Here is a 14,099-nt window from a genome sequence, read left to right as displayed (position 1 = left end):
TTTTGAAAATTATGTTCATTTAAATCGTAGAAAAATGGATCAATTCGCATTTGTTATGCAATGTAACAAAGTCCTGTTACATTTGTGTTATTCTGTACAGTTGTGCACACACACAGAACACTGCGGTTTCGCTCGCTCACTTCCGTTTCCAGCCCTGACAGTGCAGACAGCCCCTCTCAAAGTTGCACATTCCGGCTGCTTTCAGTTGAATTGTGAAAGATTATTCAAGGATCCTGCAGCTTTACCTCGGTTCACAACAGCAGATCTAAGCCCCGTTTCTGCAAACTACAAACCATGTTTTCCAGAATTCCAAGGTGTATACGGAACTCAACCATTAAAATTGCCTTCATTAACCACAGGGGTTCAGGCAATTTTCTATGATTCTATAAAAAGTTATTGAAGTTTGACTGTCATCCGGTATACATGTTAGCAATTCCTGCAGTGTGCAACAAAATGTTGTGGGTTGATTAATGATAATAGAAACAGTTATGAAGTGTCTCACAGACTTCAATGATCCCTTAATACCGTTGGTGAACTAAAGTCTATCAATTGCAGGTTAAAATGAGGAATTCATATTGCATCTTTGAAAGAGCTATCCAATCAGTCCCACTCTGCTGCTCTTCCCCCATAGCCCTGCTGACACTCCTGCCAGTGGAAACGGTTTCCCCCTTAATTTTGATCACCTCTATTAAATCTCCCCTGACCAGTGATTAATGGAGCTCAACGCGGGCAAGTGTCAGATCATCCACTTGGGGCCTAGCAAAGATCAGTCAGTGTGTGGTCTGAAAACATCATGTGAGAGAATCGGTTTTTTCTGTGAAATAGCCGGTCCCGTTAAATTTTACAAATGTTGCCCCAGATCGCTGCTCTCTCAAGCAATGAACATTTTAAACCATTCTCCTGAAATGCAATGTGTAAAATGAGATATGGGTTAACAGTTCAGGAGATGCAAAGAGCAAAATAAATGAATGAAGTTTCGACTGTCCCTCAGTAACCATATTATTATGTCTTTCATTCCGCAAAATAAAGTTACCGGTTAATTAATGGTGATTAAAGCAGTTCTTATTTATTCACATTAGATGCATGTAATTAATTTAATAAAATTACATCGCATTCATGAATAAGAAACGGTGATATCAAAATTTCTTCCCTAACCGTGAATCGAACCCAGCCTGCAACACTGATAGGAATAAATTATTGAATCATTTAATGGTGCCTCGAAAAATATCACACTACTAAATTAAAACCACTGCTATAATGTGTTTCGGTGTTGAAGGGGATTGAAAAAAGCCCAGACTGCGCCCGCGGTGAGAGAGAGTTCGAACTTACAAAGAAGTTGGTGCTGCGAAGTAACCGCCAAGCGAAAGCTGACAACGATTAAAGAAGGAGACAGCACTCAATATAAAGGAAGAGCTCACAAACGTTAACTTTCGGTATTCTATGTAAGAGGACTCTCAAATCCTTGAATATACTCAATGACTGAGCATCCACTGCCCTCTGAGGTTGAGAATTGCAAAGATCACAAGCCTGTGAGTGAAGAAATGTCTCCTCATCTGAGTCTCAAATAGCCGGCCCCTAACCCTCAGACTCTGTCCTCCCAGTTCTAGACTCTCCAGCCAGGGGAAACAACCTCTCAGCTTCTACCCTTTCAAGCCCTCCAAGAAAATTATACCTTTCAATGAGAACACCTCTCGTACTTCTGAACTCCAAAGATTATAGGCCCAATCTGCTCAATCTCTCCTCATAGGACAGTCCTATCATCATTGAAAACAATCAGGTTTGATTCCCAGTCAGGGATTTCAGTTCTGACAAAGACCATTGAAGTCTGTGAGAATCTTAAAAATTGTATTAAAACCAACAAAAATGTGTGTTGCACACTGAAGGAAATTGTAACATGTTTGCCGGGTGACAGTCAAACTTTAATAACTTTCGTCAGAGATTCATAGATTTATAACAAAAGGCAACGGCTTTATCCAGCGTTTCCGTAGTGTAGTGGTTATCACGTTCGCCTAACACGCGAAAAGTCACCGGTTCGAAACCGGGCGGAAACATTTTGTAAATCATGTTCATGTAAATCGTAGAAAAATGGATCAATTCCCATTTGTTATGCAAAGTAACAAAGTCCTGTTACATTTGTGTTATTCTGTACAGTTATGCACACACACAGAACACTACGGTGTCGCTCGCTCACTTCCGTTTCCAGCCCTGACCGTGCAGACAGCCCCTCTCAAAGCTGCACAATCCGGCTGCTTTCAGTTGAATTGTGAAAGATTATTCAAGGATCCTGCAGCTTCACTTCGGTTCACAACAACAGATCGAAGCCGCGTTGCTGCAAACAACAAACCATGTTTTCCAGAATTCCAAGGTGTATACGGAACTCAACCATTAAAATTCCCTTCATTAACCTCAGGGGTTCAGGTAATTTTCTATGATTCTATAACAAGTTATTAAAGTTTGACTGTCATCCGGTATACATGTTAGCAATTCCTGCAGTGTGCAACAAAATGTTGTGGGTTGATTAATGATAATATAAACAATTATGAAGTGTCTCACAGACTTCAATGATTCCTTAATACCGTTGGTTGACTAAAAGCTATCAATCGCAGGTTACAATGAGCAATTCATGATGCATCTTTGAAAGAGCTATCCAATCAGTCCCACTCCCCTGCTCTTCCCCCATAGACCTGCTGACACTCCTGCCAGTGGAAACTTTCCCCCATAATTTTGATCACCTCTATTAAATCTCCCCTGACCAGTGATTAATGGAGTTCAACGCGGGCAAGTATCAGATCATCCACTTGGGGCCGAGCAAAGATCGGTCAGTGTGTCGTCTGAAAACATCATGTGAGAGAATAGGTTTTTTCTGTGAAGTAGCCGGTCCCGTTAAATTTTACAAATGTTGCCCCAGATCGCTGCTCTCTCAAGCAATGAACATTTTAAACCATTCTCCTAAAATGCAATGTGTAAAATGAGATATGAGTTATCAGTTCAGGAGATGCAAAGAGCAAAATAAATGAATGAAGTTTCGACTGTCCCTCAGTAACCATATTATCATGTCTTTCATTCTGCAAAATAAAGTTACCGGTTAATTAATGGTGATTAAAGCAGTTCTTATTTATTCACATTAGATGCATGTAATTAATTTAATAAAATTACATCGCATTCATGAATAAGAAACGGTGATATCAAAATTTCTTCCCTAACCGGGAATCGAACCCAGCTCGCGATACTGATAGGAATACGTTATTGAATCATTTAATGGTGCCTCAAAAAATATCACACTGCTAAATTAAAATCACTGCTTTAATGTGTTTCGGTGTTGAAGAGGATTGAAAAAAGCCCAGACTGCGCCCGCGGTGAGACAGAGTTCGAACTTACAAAGAAGTTGGTGCTGTGAAGTAACAGCTGGGCGAAAGCTGACACCGATTGAAGGACGAGAAACCGCTCAATATAAAGGATGAGCTCACAAACGTTAATTTCTGTATTCTGTGTAAAAGGACTCCCAAATTCTTGAATCTACTCAATGACTGAGCATCCACTGCCCTCTGAGGTTGAGAATTGCAAAGATTCACAAGCCTCTGAGTGAAGAAATGTCTCCTCATCTGAGTCTCAAATGGCCGGCCCCTTATCCTGAGACTCTGCCTCCTAGTTCGAGACTCTCCAGCCAGGGGAAACAACCTCTCATCTTCTACCGTTTCATGCCCTCCAAGAAAATTGTACCTTTCAATGACAACACATCTCGTACTTCTGAACTCCAGAGATTATAGGCCCAATCTACTCAATCTCTCCTCATAGGACAATCCAATCATCATTGAAAGCAATCAGGTTTGATTCCCAGTCAGGGATTTCAGTTCTGACAAAGACAATTGAAGTCTGTGAGAATCTTATTAATTGTATTAAAACGAACAAAAATGTGTGTTGCACACTGAAGGAAATTGTAACATGTTTGCTGGGTGACAGTCAAACTTAAGTAACTTTCTTCATAGATTCATAGATTTATTGCCAAAGGCGACTGTTTTATCTAACGTTTCCGTAGTGTAGAGGTTATCACGTTCGCCTAACACGCGAAAAGTCCCCGGTTCGAAACCGGGTGGAAACGTTATGTAAATCATGTTCATTTAAATCGTAGAAAAATGGATCAATTCGCATTTGTTATGCAAAGTAACAAAGTCCTGTTACATTTGTGTTATTCTGCACAGTTGCACACACACACAAAACACTACGGTTTCGCTCGCTCACTTCCGTTTCCAGCCCTGACCGTGCAGACAGCCCCTCTCAAAGTTGCACATTCCGGCTGCTTTCAGTTGAATTGTGAAATATTATTCAAGGATCCTGCAGCTTTACCTCGGTTCACAACAGCAGATCTGAGCCCCGTTTCTGCAAACTACAAACCATGTTTTCCAGAATTCCAAGGTGAATACGGAACTCAACCATTAAAATTCCCTTCATTAACCACAGGGGTTCAGGCAATTTTCTATGATTCTATAAAAAGTTATTGAAGTTTGACTGTCATCCGGTATACATGTTAGCAATTCCTGCAGTGTGCAACAAAATGTTGTGGGTTGATTAATGTTAATAGAAACAGTTATGAAGTGTCTCACAGACTTCAATGATCCCTTAATACCGTTGGTTAACTAAAATCTATCAATTGCAGGTTAAAATGAGGAATTCATATTGCATCTTTGAAAGAGCTATCCAATCAGTCCCACTCCGCTGCTCTTCCCCCATAGCCCTGCTGACACTCCTGCCAGCGGAAACGGTTTCCCCCTTAATTTTGATCACCTCTATTAAATCTCCCCTGACCAGTGAATAATGGAGCTCAACGCGGGCAAGTGTCAGATCATCCACTTGGGGCTAGCAAAGATCAGTCAGTGTGTTCTGAAAACATCATGTGAGAGAATCGGTTTTTTCTGTGAAATAGCCGGTCCCGTTAAATTTTACAAATGTTGCCCCAGATCGCTGCTCTCTCAAGCAATGAACATTTTAAACCATTCTCCTGAAATGCAATGTGTAAAATGAGATATGGGTTAACAGTTCAGGAGATGCAAAGAGCAAAATAAATGAATGAAGTTTCGACTGTCCCTCAGTAACCATATTATTATGTCTTTCATTCCGCAAAATAAAGTTACCGGTTAATTAATGGTGATTAAGGCAGTTCTTATTTATTCACATTAGATGCATGTAATTAATTTAATAAAATTACATCGCATTCATGAATAAGAAACGGTGATATCAAAATGTCTTCCCTAACCGTGAATCGAACCCAGCCTGCAACACTGATAGGAATAAATTATTGAATCATTTAATGGTGCCTCGAAAAATATCACACTACTAAATTAAAATCACTGCTTTAATGTGTTTCGGTGTTGAAGGGGATTGAAAAAAGCCCAGACTGCGCCCGCGGTGAGACAGAGTTCGAACTTACAAAGAAGTTGGTGCTGTGAAGTAACAGCTGGGCGAAAGCTGACACCGATTGAAGGACGAGAAACCGCTCAATATAAAGGATGAGCTCACAAACGTTAATTTCTGTATTCTGTGTAAAAGGACTCCCAAATTCTTGAATATACTCAATGACTGAGCATCCACTGCCCTCTGAGGTTGAGAATTGCAAAGATTCACAAGCCTCTGAGTGAAGAAATGTCTCCTCATCTGAGTCTCAAATGGCCGGCCCCTTATCCTGAGACTCTGCCTCCTAGTTCGAGACTCTCCAGCCAGGGGAAACAACCTCTCATCTTCTACCGTTTCATGCCCTCCAAGAAAATTGTACCTTTCAATGACAACACATCTCGTACTTCTGAACTCCAGAGATTATAGGCCCAATCTACTCAATCTCTCCTCATAGGACAATCCAATAATCATTGAAAACAATCAGGTTTGATTCCCAGTCAGGGATTTCAGTTCTGACAAAGACAATTGAAGTCTGTGAGAATCTTATTAATTGTATTAAAACGAACAAAAATGTGTGTTGCACACTGAAGGAAATTGTAACATGTTTGCTGGGTGACAGTCAAACTTAAATAACTTTCTTCATAGATTCATAGATTTATTGCCAAAGGCGACTGTTTTATCCGGCGTTTCCGTAGTGTAGTGGTTATCACGTTCGCCTAACACGCGAAAGTTCCCCGGTTCGAAAGCGCGTGGAAACATTTTGTAAATCATGTTCATTTAAATCGTAGAAAAATGGATCAATTCGCATTTGTTATGCAATGTAACAAAGTCCTGTTACATTTGTGTTATTCTGTACAGTTGTACACACACACAGAACACTACGGTTTCGCTCGCTCACTTCCGTTTCCAGCCCTGACCGTGCAGACAGCCCCTCTCAAAGTTTCACATTCCGGCTGCTTTCAGTTGAATTGTGAAAGATTATTCAAGGATCCTGCAGCTTTACCTCGGTTCACAACAGCAGATCTAAGCCCCGTTTCTGCAAACTACAAACCATGTTTTCCAGAATTCCAAGGTGTATACGGAACTCAACCATTAAAATTCCCTTCATTAACCACAGGGGTTCAGGCAATTTTCTATGATTCTATAAAAAGTTATTGAAGTTTGACTGTCATCCGGTATACGTGTTAGCAATTCCTGCAGTGTGCAACAAAATGTTGTGGGTTGATTAATGATAATAGAAACAGTTATGAAGTGTCTCACAGACTTCAATGATCCCTTAATACCGTTGGTTAACTAAAATCTATCAATTGCAGGTTAAAATGAGGAATTCATTTTGCAACTTTGAAAGAGCTATCCAATCAGTCCCACTCCGCTGCTCTTCCCCCATAGCCCTGCTGACACTCCTGCCAGTGGAAACGGTTTCCCCCTTAATTTTGATCACCTCTATTAAATCTCCCCTGACCAGTGAATAATGGAGCTCAACGCGGGCAAGTGTCAGATCATCCACTTGGGGCCTAGCAAAGATCATTCAGTGTGTTGTCTGAAAACATCATGTGAGAGAATCGTTTTTTTCTGTGAAATAGCCGGTCCCGTTAAATTTTACAAAAGTTGCCCCAGATCGCTGCTCTCTCAAGCAATGAACATTTTAAACCATTCTCCTGAAATGCAATGTGTAAAATCAGATATGGGTTAACAGTTCAGGAGATGCAAAGAGCAAAATAAATGAATGAAGTTTCGACTGTCCCTCAGTAACCATATTATTATGTCTTTCATTCTGCAAAATAAAGATACAGGTTAATTAATGGTGATTAAAGCAGTTCTTATTTATTCACATTAGATGCATGTAATTAATTTAATAAAATTACATCGCATTCATGACTAAGAAACGGTGATATCAAAATTTCTTCCCTAACCGTGAATCGAACCCAGCCTGCAACACTGATAGGGATAAATTATTGAATCATTTAATGGTGCCTCGAAAAATATCACACTACTAAATTAAAATCACTGCTTTAATGTGTTTCGGTGTTGAAGGGGATTGAAAAAAGCCCAGACTGCGCCCAGGGTGAGACAGAGTTCGAACTTACAAAGAAGTTGGTGCTGTGAAGTAACAGCTGGGCGAAAGCTGACACCGATTGAAGGACGAGAAACCGCTCAATATAAAGGATGAGCACACAAACGTTAATTTCTGTATTCTGTGTAAAAGGACTCCCAAATTCTTGAATATACTCAATGACTGAGCATCCACTGCCCTCTGAGGTTGAGAATTGCAAAGATTCACAAGCCTCTGAGTGAAGAAATGTCTCCTCATCTGAGTCTCAAATAGCCGGCCCCTTATCCTGAGACTCTGCCTCCTAGTTCGAGACTCTCCAGCCAGGGGAAACAACCTCTCATCTTCTACCGTTTCATGCCCTCAAAGAAAATTGTACCTTTCAATGACAACACATCTCGTACTTCTGAACTCCAGAGATTATAGGCCCAATCTACTCAATCTCTCCTCATAGGACAATCCAATCATCATTGAAAACAATCAGGTTTGATTCCCAGTCAGGGATTTCAGTTCTGACAAAGACAATTGAAGTCTGTGAGAATCTTATTAATTGTATTAAAACGAACAAAAATGTGTGTTGCACACTGAAGGAAATTGTAACATGTTTGCTGGGTGACAGTCAAACTTAAATAACTTTCTTCATAGATTCATAGATTTATTGCCAAAGGCGACTGTTTCATCCGGCGTTTCCGTAGTGTAGTGGTTATCACGTTCGCCTAACACGCGAAAGGTCCCCGGTTCGAAACCGGCCGGCAACATTTTGTAAATCATGTTCATTTAAATCGTAGAAAAATGGATCAATTCGCATTTGTTATGCAATGTAACAAAGTCCTGTTACATTTGTGTTATTCTGTACAGTTGTACACACACACAGAACACTACGGTTTCGCTCGCTCACTTCCGTTTCCAGCCCTGACCGTGCAGACAGCCCCTCTCAAAGTTGCACATTCCGGCTGCTTTCAGTTGAATTGTGAAAGATTATTCAAGGATCCTGCAGCTTTACCTCGGTTCACAACAGCAGATCTAAGCCCCGTTTCTGCAAACTACAAACCATGTTTTCCAGAATTCCAAGGTGTATACGGAACTCAACCATTAAAATTCCCTTCATTAACCACAGGGGTTCAGGCAATTTTCTATGATTCTATAAAAAGTTATTGAAGTTTGACTGTCATCCGGTATACATGTTAGCAATTCCTGCAGTGTGCAACAAAATGTTGTGGGTTGATTAATGATAATAGAAACAGTTATGAAGTGTCTCACAGACTTCAATGATCCCTTAATACCGTTGGTTAACTAAAATCTATCAATTGCAGGTTAAAATGAGGAATTCATATTGCATCTTTGAAAGAGCTATCCAATCAGTCCCACTCCGCTGCTCTTCTCCCATAGCCCTGCTGACACTCCTGCCAGTGGAAACGGTTTCCCCCTTAATTTTGATCACCTCTATTAAATCTCCCCTGACCAGTGAATAATGGAGCTCAACGCGGGCAAGTGTCAGATCATCCACTTGGGGCCTAGCAAAGATCAGTCAGTGTGTTGTCTGAAAACATCATGTGAGAGAATTGGTTTTTTCTGTGAAATAGCCGGTCCCGATAAATTTTACAAATGTTGCCCCAGATCGCTGCTCTCTCAAGCAATGAACATTTTAAACCATTCTCCTGAAATGCAATGTGTAAAATGAGATATGGGTTAACAGTTCAGGAGATGCAAAGAGCAAAATAAATGTATGAAGTTTCGACTGTCCCTCAGTAACCATATTATTATGTCTTTCATTCCGCAAAATAAAGTTACCGGTTAATTAATGGTGATTAAAGCAGTTCTTATTTATTCACATTAGATGCATGTAATTAATTTAATAAAATTACATCGCATTCATGAATAAGAAACGGTGATATCAAAATTTCTTCCCTAACCGTGAATCGAACCCAGCCTGCAACACTGATAGGAATAAATTATTGAATCATTTAATGGTGCCTCGAAAAATATCAGACTACTAAATTAAAATCACTGCTTTAATGTGTTTCGGTGTTGAAGGGGATTGAAAAAAGCCCAGACTGCGCCCGCGGTGAGACAGAGTTCGAACTTACAAAGAAGTTGGTGCTGTGAAGTAACAGCTGGGCGAAAGCTGACACCGATTGAAGGACGAGAAACCGCTCAATATAAAGGATGAGCTCACAAACGTTAATTTCTGTATTCTGTGTAAAAGGACTCCCAAATTCTTGAATATACTCAATGACTGAGCATCCACTGCCCTCTGAGGTTGAGAATTGCAAAGATTCACAAGCCTCTGAGTGAAGAAATGTCTCCTCATCTGAGTCTCAAATGGCCGGCCCCTTATCCTGAGACTCTGCCTCCTAGTTCGAGACTCTCCAGCCAGGGGAAACAACCTCTCATCTTCTACCGTTTCATGCCCTCCAAGAAAATTGTACCTTTCAATGACAACACATCTCGTACTTCTGAACTCCAGAGATTATAGGCCCAATCTACTCAATCTCTCCTCATAGGACAATCCAATAATCATTGAAAACAATCAGGTTTGATTCCCAGTCAGGGATTTCAGTTCTGACAAAGACAATTGAAGTCTGTGAGAATCTTATTAATTGTATTAAAACGAACAAAAATGTGTGTTGCACACTGAAGGAAATTGTAACATGTTTGCTGGGTGACAGTCAAACTTAAATAACTTTCTTCATAGATTCATAGATTTATTGCCAAAGGCGACTGTTTTATCCGGCGTTTCCGTAGTGTAGTGGTTATCACGTTCGCCTAACATGCGAAAGGTCCCCGGTTCGAAAGCGGGTGGAAACATTTTGTAAATCATGTTCATTTAAATCGTAGAAAAATGGATCAATTCGCATTTGTTATGCAATGTAACAAAGTCCTGTTACATTTGTGTTATTCTGTACAGTTGTACACACACACAGAACACTACGGTTTCGCTCGCTCACTTCCGTTTCCAGCCCTGACCGTGCAGACAGCCCCTCTCAAAGTTGCACATTCCGGCTGCTTTCAGTTGAATTGTGAAAGATTATTCAAGGATCCTGCAGCTTTACCTCGGTTCACAACAGCAGATCTAAGCCCTGTTTCTGCAAACTACAAACCATGTTTTCCAGAATTCCAAGGTGTAAACGGAACTCAACCATTAAAATTCCCTTCATTAACCACAGGGGTTCAGGCAATTTTCTATGATTCTATAAAAAGTTATTGAAGTTTGACTGTCATCCGGTATACATGTTAGCAATTCCTGCAGTGTGCAACAAAATGTTGTGGGTTGATTAATGATAATAGAAACAGTTATGAAGTGTCTCACAGACTTCAATGATCCCTTAATACCGTTGGTTAACTAAAATCTATCAATTGCAGGTTAAAATGAGGAATTCATATTGCATCTTTGAAAGAGCTATCCAATCAGTCCCACTCCGCTGCTCTTCTCCCATAGCCCTGCTGACACTCCTGTCAGTGGAAACGGTTTCCCCCTTAATTTTGATCACCTCTATTAAATCTCCCCTGACCAGTGAATAATGGAGCTCAACGCGGGCAAGTGTCAGATCATCCACTTGGGGCCTAGCAAAGATCAGTCAGTGTGTGGTCTGAAAACATCATGTGAGAGAATCGGTTTTTTCTGTGAAATAGCCGGTCCCGTTAAATTTTACAAATGTTGCCCCAGATCGCTGCTCTCTCAAGCAATGAACATTTTAATCCATTCCCCTGAAATGCAATGTGTAAAATGAGATATGGGTTAACAGTTCAGGAGATGCAAAGAGCAAAATAAATGAATGAAGTTTCGACTGTCCCTCAGTAACCATATTATTATGTCTTTCATTCCGCAAAATAAAGTTACCGGTTAATTAATGGTGATTAAAGCAGTTCTTATTTATTCACATTAGATGCATGTAATTAATTTAATAAAATTACACCGCATTCATGAATAAGAAACGGTGATATCAAAATTTCTTCCCTAACCGTGAATCGAACCCAGCCTGCAAAACTGATAGGAATAAATTATTGAATCATTTAATGGTGCCTCGAAAAATATCACACTACTAAATTAAAATCACTGCTTTAATGTGTTTCGGTGTTGAAGGGGATTGAAAAAAGCCCAGACTGCGCCCGCGGTGAGACAGAGTTTGAACTTACAAAGAAGTTGGTGCTGTGAAGTAACAGCTGGGCGAAAGCTGACACCGATTGAAGGACGAGAAACCGCTCAATATAAAGGATGAGCTCACAAACGTTAATTTCTGTATTCTGTGTAAAAGGAATCCCAAATTCTTGAATATACTCAATGACTGAGCATCCACTGCCCTCTGAGGTTGAGAATTGCAAAGATTCACAAGCCTCTGAGTGAAGAAATGTCTCCTCATCTGAGTCTCAAATGGCCGGCCCCTTATCCTGAGACTCTGCCTCCTAGTTCGAGACTCTCCAGCCAGGGGAAACAACCTCTCATCTTCTACCGTTTCATGCCCTCCAAGAAAATAGTACCTTTCAATGACAACACATCTCGTACTTCTGAACTCCAGAGATTATAGGCCCAATCTACTCAATCTCTCCTCATAGGACAATCCAATCATCATTGAAAACAATCAGGTTTGATTCCCAGTCAGGGATTTCAGTTCTGACAAAGACAATTGAAGTCTGTGAGAATCTTATTAATTGTATTAAAACGAACAAAAATGTGTGTTGCACACTGAAGGAAATTGTAACATGTTTGCTGGGTGACAGTCAAACTTAAATAACTTTCTTCATAGATTCATAGATTTATTGCCAAAGGCGACTGTTTTATCCGGCGTTTCCGTAGTGTAGTGGTTATCACGTTCGCCTAACATGCGAAAAGTCCCCGGTTCGAAACCGGGCGGAAACATTTTGTAAATCATGTTCATTTAAATCGTAGAAAATTGGATCAATTCGCATTTGTTATGCAATGTAACAAAGTCCTGTTACATTTGTGTTATTCTGTACAGTTGTACACACACACAGAACACTACGGTTTCGCTCGCTCACTTCCGTTTCCAGCCCTGACCGTGCAGACAGCCCCTCTCAAAGTTGCACATTCCGGCTGCTTTCAGTTGAATTGTGAAAGATTATTCAAGGATCCTGCAGCTTTACCTCGGTTCACAACAGCAGATCTAAGCCCCGTTTCTGCAAACTACAAACCATGTTTTCCAGAATTCCAAGGTGTATACGGAACTCAACCATTAAAATTCCCTTCATTAACCACAGGGGTTCAGGCAATTTTCTATGATTCTATAAAAAGTTATTGAAGTTTGACTGTCATCCGGTATACATGTTAGCAATTCCTGCAGTGTGCAACAAAATGTTGTGGGTTGTTTAATGATAATAGAAACAGTTATGAAGTGTCTCACAGACTTCAATGATCCCTTAATACCGTTGGTTAACTAAAATCTATCAATTGCAGGTTAAAATGAGGAATTCATATTGCATCTTTGAAAGAGCTATCCAATCAGTCCCACTCCGCTGCTCTTCTCCCATAGCCCTGCTGACACTCCTGCCAGTGGAAACGGTTTCCCCCTTAATTTTGATCACCCCTATTAAATCTCCCCTGACCAGTGAATAATGGAGCTCAACGCGGGCAAGTGTCAGATCATCCACTTGGGGCCTAGCAAAGATCAGTCAGTGTGTGGTCTGAAAACATCATGTGAGAGAATCGGTTTTTTCTGTGAAATAGCCGGTCCCGTTAAATTTTACAAATGTTGCCCCAGATCGCTGCTCTCTCAAGCAATGAACATTTTAAACCATTCTCCTGAAATGCAATGTGTAAAATGAGATATGGGTTAACAGTTCAGGAGATGCAAAGAGCAAAATAAATGAATGAAGTTTCGACTGTCCCTCAGTAACCATATTATTATGTCTTTCATTCCGCAAAATAAAGTTACCGGTTAATTAATGGTGATTAAAGCAGTTCTTATTTATTCACATTAGATGCATGTAATTAATTTAATAAAATTACATCGCATTCATGAATAAGAAACGGTGATATCAAAATTTCTTCCCTAACCGTGAATCGAACCCAGCCTGCAACACTGATAGGAATAAATTATTGAATCATTTAATGGTGCCTCGAAAAATATCACACTACTAAATTAAAATCACTGCTTTAATGTGTTTCGGTGTTGAAGGGGATTGAAAAAAGCCCAGACTGCGCCCGCGGTGAGACAGAGTTCGAACTTACAAAGAAGTTGGTGCTGTGAAGTAACAGCTGGGCGAAAGCTGACACCGATTGAAGGACGAGAAACCGCTCAATATAAAGGATGAGCTCACAAACGTTAATTTCTGTATTCTGTGTAAAAGGAATCCCAAATTCTTGAATATACTCAATGACTGAGCATCCACTGCCCTCTGAGGTTGAGAATTGCAAAGATTCACAAGCCTCTGAGTGAAGAAATGTCTCCTCATCTGAGTCTCAAATGGCCGGCCCCTTATCCTGAGACTCTGCCTCCTAGTTCGAGACTCTCCAGCCAGGGGAAACAACCTCTCATCTTCTACCGTTTCATGCCCTCCAAGAAAATTGTACCTTTCAATGACAACACATCTCGTACTTCTGAACTCCAGAGATTATAGGCCCAATCTACTCAATCTCTCCTCATAGGACAATCCAATCATCATTGAAAACATTCAGGTTTGATTCCCAGTCAGGGATTTCAGT

At 40.4% G+C, this 14,099-nt stretch overlaps 5 non-coding genes across 5 annotated transcripts; all 5 read left to right on the top strand.

The window, feature by feature from the left end:
* The first annotated feature begins 1,978 nt into the window (after window positions 1-1,978).
* trnav-aac (transfer RNA valine (anticodon AAC)) lies at window positions 1,979-2,051 on the top strand. The gene has a single exon. It is a non-coding gene; the product is annotated as a tRNA-Val (tRNA).
* A 1,975-nt stretch (window positions 2,052-4,026) lies between these two features.
* trnav-aac (transfer RNA valine (anticodon AAC)) lies at window positions 4,027-4,099 on the top strand. Its single transcript has one exon. It is a non-coding gene; the product is annotated as a tRNA-Val (tRNA).
* Window positions 4,100-8,123: 4,024 nt separating this feature from the next.
* On the top strand, window positions 8,124-8,196 carry trnav-aac (transfer RNA valine (anticodon AAC)). Its single transcript has one exon. It is a non-coding gene; the product is annotated as a tRNA-Val (tRNA).
* A 1,977-nt stretch (window positions 8,197-10,173) lies between these two features.
* On the top strand, window positions 10,174-10,246 carry trnav-aac (transfer RNA valine (anticodon AAC)). Its single transcript has one exon. It is a non-coding gene; the product is annotated as a tRNA-Val (tRNA).
* Window positions 10,247-12,223: 1,977 nt separating this feature from the next.
* trnav-aac (transfer RNA valine (anticodon AAC)) lies at window positions 12,224-12,296 on the top strand. The gene has a single exon. It is a non-coding gene; the product is annotated as a tRNA-Val (tRNA).
* The last annotated feature ends 1,803 nt before the right edge of the window (window positions 12,297-14,099 follow it).

Source organism: Somniosus microcephalus, unplaced genomic scaffold, assembly GCF_052327205.1.
Source record: "Somniosus microcephalus isolate GS21.2 unplaced genomic scaffold, FLI_Smic_1.0 unresolved_chr4, whole genome shotgun sequence".
NCBI classification, from domain to species: Eukaryota; Metazoa; Chordata; class Chondrichthyes; order Squaliformes; family Somniosidae; genus Somniosus; species Somniosus microcephalus.
The sequence above is the reverse complement of the archived record's forward strand: the minus strand, read 5'-3'. Positions and strand labels throughout refer to the sequence as shown.